At 45.8% G+C, this 6,477-nt stretch overlaps 1 long non-coding RNA gene across 1 annotated transcript; it reads right to left on the bottom strand.

The window, feature by feature from the left end:
* Positions 1 to 2,195: 2,195 nt before the first annotated feature.
* LOC100847819 (uncharacterized) lies at positions 2,196 to 6,178 on the bottom strand. Its single transcript, XR_139455.5, has 2 exons — positions 5,969 to 6,178; positions 2,196 to 2,563 (listed from the first exon to the last, which is right to left on the bottom strand). It is a non-coding gene; the product is annotated as an uncharacterized lncRNA (long non-coding RNA).
* Positions 6,179 to 6,477: the final 299 nt, after the last annotated feature.

Below are 6,477 nucleotides of genomic sequence, written 5' to 3'. Positions count from 1 at the left end.
AGAGATATCGGGTCCTTCCAGGGAGTCGTAGAGGAGTTCTAGCTCCAGCCCCAGCTCCCTGCGCCCTGAGCAGCAGGGGCAGAGATGTTTCTGTTGGAACAGTTCGGCTGTGAGGTTGTTTATTTCTCCTGGCTTTGATGCGCCTGGCTACACTGAGGTTATTCAGCATCCATAGTACTGCTTAATACCTTTAATAAGTCCCTCTTTGCCTAAGCTGGCTCTCGTTGATTCTGTTGTTTGCAACTTAGAATACCTTGCTCAAGAAATATTGGTTGAATGAATGAGTGAGTGAGTGAATGAATGAATGATGACCTCTTGGCAACTTTCCTATTCCCATTGATTTAATCCTCAAGTAGTAGCGTCAAAAGCCCTGGACGGTTACCGTTCTTCCAAAGGTCAGGGACAGGAAGATGACGTGGAATGTCTTATCACTGGCAGGCCTTGTAGATGAAAGAGACTCCTAGGAAGGAACTGGGGCTGTCCCCAGGGGCTGGCAGGGGAGCTGGCTGGAGCCTGAGGATGATTGGACTCTGGGGAAGGATAGTGTGTGAGGAAGAGGGAAGAGGCAGGGTGGATCACTGAGCTGTCCCAGGTCCTTTGGGGTGGGGGTTCTCTTATTGGGGGTCACCATAGTTCAGTGCGTGTACTGTGTTTCAGCTGAAAAGCATGTTAGAAAAATATAATCAGGAGCCAAATATTTTCTAAGAAAGCTTAAACTGCACGTCAGCCAGAGTACTTTTGGCTGTGAATGACAGAAAACCAATCTCAGGAAAGGCTTAGGTTGGGCTCCAGCAGAAGCAGATCTAAGATGAGGATTTGTGTGCAAGTAGCTCATTTGGGCAACGGCACCCACTCCAGTGCTCTTGCATGGACGGAGGAACCTGGTGGGCTGCAGTCCATGGGGTTGCTAAGAGTCAGACACGACAGAGCGACTTCACTTTCATGCGTTGGAGAAGGAAATGGCAACCCGCTCCAGTGTTCTTGCCTGGAGAATCCCAGGGACGGGGGAAGCCTGATGGGCTGCCGTCCTGGGGTCGCACAGAGTCGGACACGACTGAAGCGACTTAGCAGCAGCAGCAGCAGCAGTTCATTTGGGAGATGATTCTGGGATAAGCTGGCTGTCGGGGAGTGGCAAGTGAGACGAAAGAGGGAAAGAAGCCAATAGAAGGTGAGTAACTGAGCAGGGATTCGTGTTGCGTAGCTGAGGCTAGACTCCACTTCGGGACCCTGGGCCACAGAGTGGAACACACTTCAGAACTGTCCACTCGGGGGGCAAGTGAGTCTGGGTATTTGTCCACCAACTCCCGTCGATCCTTGGGGAAGGTGAGCCCCCAACATCCTCAGTCTGTTTGCACTAAATATTCACGGGGGACGAAACTCTCAGAGCACCAGAGCTGGGAACTGGAAGCCATAAGGTCACTGAGTATCAAAACAGTGATTGCCAAGGGGATATAGACATCAACATCATCCGCTACAGTGACTTCAGCCAAAAACAAAAAAATCAGAAACATTTGGCTCATGGAGAATAACATGTCCCAGGATATGCTGGCTTCACGGACAGCTAAATTCAGGGGCTCATTAGTTATAGGGACTCGGTCTCTCTCTTACTCTCCCAGGTGTGGTCACCTTTGAGGCTAGGCTCTCTTCATACTGGTCTAGCACAGCGGAAGGAAAACAGTGCTCCCCAATGATCACAGCAAAAACTGGCATTGATCCACCTGTGGCACATGCCCACCCCTGAGCCAGTCCCTGTGGGCAGAGGGTACAGTGTTGACTGGCGCTTTAGAGCCTCCAGTGGAGTCAAGGATAGGATTAGCCCCATGTACTTCATATGGACAGGGAGCAAAGAAGGGGCCTCCTGGGAAAATCAGGGTGCTGTTACCAGAGGATGGGGCACCGGATCCTGAGAAGGTAAGCCAAGAGGACAGGTGTTGTCCAAACTCCCCATGTATAGATGAGAACCAGCCGCCAGATAGTGAAAGGGACTTACCCTGGCTCATTCAGTGAGACAGTGGCAACCTAGCTTCCTGTCTTAACCCCCATCGTTCACCACAAGCCAGTGGCCTCTCAATAAATAGGATTGGTTTATCCAGTGCAAACCCTTTAACATCCTCCCATCCTAGCTTCTTCTCTCAATCCACGACAGCCCCGTGTGATTCTGACACGTTTCTGTTAAATAAATATGTAATCCCCCATTTTCCAGGCAGAGAAACTGAATTTTTTTTTAATGGTATTAATTCAGAGGTTAGCAAACTTTTTCTGTAAAAGATCAAATAGTAGATATTTTACTCTTGCAGGCCACTGAAGCTCTCTCTTGCATAGTCCTCTTCTTCTCCACCTCCTCCTTCTCATTTCTTCAGCCCTTTAAAAAGGTTAAAACTATCTTCAGCTGCAAGGGCCCACAGGCCAGTTTGTCCATCCTTGGTATAATGGAAGAGCAGCAATCCTCGGTGTCCCAGAAGGTGGACTCTGCTGCTCTTCTAGAGCAAATCCCTGCATCTCTGAGCCGCAGGCCCTCAACCATGAAAGGCAGGCCATGCTCCTTCTCTCCAAGACTAAAAATCTGAGAAATAAAGATTATGAATATATACATTATATAATATATTAAAATATATATAATTATATTATAATTATATATATTATATAATATGTACTGTATAATGAGTAAAAACTGGGAACACAAAATAACCATGGCCTACCCAGGGAAAAATTGTTTTTGCAATTGAAATAAAATACACACAGAGCAACATTCACCATTTTAACCACTTCAAAATATATACTGCAGTGAAGACAGCAGTTTTTTAATTTCTTTTTTCAATTTATCTTGGGTCTTCGTGGGTAAGCGCTCCAGGGCCAGGATGCCGTGGCTCCATGGAGTGGGGGCCCAGGCGCCTTCTCCCTGGTTGCTCCTCCATCCCTAGAGAGGCATCCTTGGTCACAAGGTCCCAGACGGCTCCCCAGCACCTTGTCTGTCACTTCAGCCCAGCTGGAAGGGAGCAGTGAAGGGCAGAACATTGCCCATTCCTTGTGAAGGGCAGGACCCGGAAGTAGATCCAGGGGCTTTGTAAGGGAGGAGCTTTCCATTAGCTGTAACTTAGTGCCAGGACTCCACCTCCCTACCAAGAAGCCTGGGATATGTGGGAAGCTGTGTGTCCAGCTAAGAACCAGGCGATCCGTTATTAGGAAAGAGCGGGCCGGAACTGATATTGAGGGGATCATCCATTATCTTTGCCCAAAGCATCTGGCTCAAAGAAGCTCTACAAAAGATAACTGCTATTGTTGTCTCTTCTTTGAAAAACTCAGAGGGTGAATTTGAAAGGTGCACATAAATACTGGATACCAATACAGCACATTAGACTTTGCAATCAACACAGGAGGGTTTAAGTCTCTATTTTCATGCCTTCCCAGGCTGTGTGACCTCTGTGAATCCTGCTTTCATCATTTGTCAAGCCCGGCAAAAGTTATACTGTTCACAGGAAAAATTAATGAACATAAAGCTTAAGTGCAATGTCCAGCCCGAAGTGGGTGCTCCATAAATGGTCATTAATATTGATAAGAAATGTGTATGATATTTGTGATGAGCTCAGAGATCAGACAGGCCTGGGTTCAAATGTGGACTCTTGTACTTCCTAGCTGGGCAAAGTCCAGCTCTGACTCAGTCTCCTCTCTGTGAAATGGAGCAGTAACAGTTCCAGCCCACTGGATGGCTTTCAGGCTCCAAGGAATCGGTGACACATTGAAACCAGCAGCAAAGAGTTATTATCAGGTCACCTTTCCCATTTTGAGCGTGCAGAGCAAGAGGCAGGGTCAAAAGGCTGTTGTTGGTTTTCCCTGGCGGTGCAGTGGTAAAGAATCTACCAGCCAATGCAGGAGACACGGGTTTGATCCCTGGTCCAGGAAGATCCCACATGCCATAGGGCAGCTAAGCCCGTGGGCCGCAACTACTGAGCCTGTGCTCTAGAGCTCGGGGGCCGCAGCTACTGAGCGCATGTGCCACAGCTAGAGAAAAGCCCACACAGCAGCCAAGGTCCACCACAGTCAAAAATAAATAAGCGATTTTTTTTAAAAGGCTGTTGCTGCAAACATAATTTTGTGCAAAGAAGTCATACGTGAAAGAATTAATGCTGTGTTATGCCAATTCATAAAGTCCGTGCACGCGAGCTCAGTTGCTTCGGTCGCGTCGCTTTCCTTTGTGATGCTGTGGATTGTAGCCAGGTTCTTGGGTCCGTGGGATTCTCCAGGCAAAGAATATTGCAGTGGGTTGTCACGTCCTTCTCCAGAGGATTTTCCTGACCCAGGAATCAAATCCGCATCCCCTGCACGCTGGCAGGTTTTTAACCGACTGAGCCAGCAGGGAAGCACGTAAAGTTTGGTTACCATTCAGCGTGGCAATAGAGACTGGCAGAGAGCTTCGAGGGGACTGGGAAAGCTCTGGCCCTTGGTCAGGGGGCCGATCACCCTGCTGTGTTGCCCTGGTGAAAATTTATTGAGCTGTCACTGGTGTGTGCACTTTTCTATACGTAGGTTACCCTTCAGTAAAACGCTTCCTCCAAAGCATGGCTGTGGTCTATTAGAAGCCTCGGCCGTGGCTGAGGGGCACAGATAGGGACATCCTTCCTCGCCAGCCACCACAGTTTCTGTTTCGGCTTCCCCGTCAACCTAGCCTCTACGCCTGGAGCCTCGGGCCACAGAGTACCTCTTCCCCTGCAATGTGGCCTCATTACCACATCCGGGGCCAGTCTGGAGCCAGCCAGCCTGACTGCCCAAGTTATCAGCTCCTAGACTGTGGGAGAGACTTGTTGAGACAGGGGAACTTCAATAAGTCACCTGGAACAGCAGCCTTATTTCACTGATCTTATAGATGGGACTAGTGTTCAGCCTTCATTTCATTCATCCAGACATTATGTAGGTAGCTCTCCACAAGGTTTGTGGTTGATTTTTGTTGTTCAGTTGCTAAGTTGTGTCTGACTCTTTGTGACCCCATGGGCTGCAGAATGCCAGGCTTCCCTGTCCTTCACCATCTCCTGGAGCTTGCTCAAACTCATGTCTACTGAGTCGGTTGTGGTTGGTACAAAGACGTTTCATTCAATCATGCCATGAACAGGAATTGAGCACCCACCAGGCACTGTGCCCCTGTAGAGAAACAGACATGGTCCCTGCTTTCCTGAAGCATTCTATGCAATTAACTGGCCTGCTTTCTTCAAAAGTGTTAGTAAAGTGTTAATAAAAAATAAAGTCATAAAGGACAAAGGAAAGCTAAGGAATTAATCCAAATTAAAGAAAACTAAAGAGACATAATAGCTAAAGGCATAACATGGTCTTGAACTGGATCCTGTACTTGAGGGGGAAAATGCTGTAAAGGTTATTGTAACAATTGACAAAATTGAAATATGGATGGTATTAAAGTATTATATTGAGGTAAATTTCCTGAATATGGCAACTGTGCTTAGTTACTTAAAATAATATCCTGTTCTTAGGAAAGATATGCTGAGATATTAAAGGGTAAATGGGGCATGATGTATATAATCTATTCTTAAGTAGTTTCAAAAAAATGAATGTTAGTAATGAATAAATATTCACATGAAGAAAGAGAAGATGATAAAGCAAATGCAGCAAAATATGAAAAACTGGTGAATCTGGGTAAAGGGCATCCTGAAATACTCAGAATTATTCTTGCAACATTTCTATAAATTCAAAACTATCTTGTAACCTGTAATTGTGGTTGCATCTGGGGTGAAGAAAGGAACAGGGAGGAAGGAAGATTCACTTTTCTACCCTTTTGTACTTTTTAGAACATTACCTAGTCGAATAAATATAAAGTGTAAAAAAAAAAGAAGTTCATTTATTAGATACATGTTCTAGACACTGTGCTACTTCTTACGTACTCCAGATAATTCTCATTTCTTCCTCTCTACTATAAGCATGCAAAGAGGAGAAAACTTAGTCTCAAAAAAGAGAGGTGATTTACCCACGGCAGAACCCGGAATAAGGAATTCAGCTGGGTCAGTCTCATCTCAAAGGCCTCAAAGTCAGCTGAGCAGGATCTTTCAAGCAGGATCTGTCAAGAGAGGTTTCTCAAAACCTTCTTCATTGTTTAAAGGAAGAGAAAAATGCATCTGGCTCTTATTCTGTGGGTGTGGTTTGTCCACTGTGAAGATTAATCAGGGGTGTAGCTATTTGACCAATTAGTCATTCAACACACATTTATAGAAAATCTTTATTGGGCTCAAAGGCAGAATGACCATGATTTACAAGTACAGGGAAGTATTAGGAGTTCTAAACTGTTCCAGGGTAAGGAGCAGCCAGGGGACAATCAGGAAGCATTTCTGTGTAAACTGCTCAAACAGATTTCAGAAGCTGACTCTGCAAATGTCCAATAATTTGAGCTGAGTTGTTTTTTTTTTTTCTTTGTCAATAAATACTTTCTTACCTGTTTCATATGAATAGTTTGTTTTCCTAAAATTGCATGAACTTCAA

The sequence above is a fragment of the Bos taurus genome, chromosome 13 (assembly GCF_002263795.3).
Source record: "Bos taurus isolate L1 Dominette 01449 registration number 42190680 breed Hereford chromosome 13, ARS-UCD2.0, whole genome shotgun sequence".
NCBI classification, from domain to species: domain Eukaryota; kingdom Metazoa; phylum Chordata; class Mammalia; order Artiodactyla; family Bovidae; genus Bos; species Bos taurus.
This window is presented reverse-complemented; position numbering and strand designations above follow the sequence as displayed.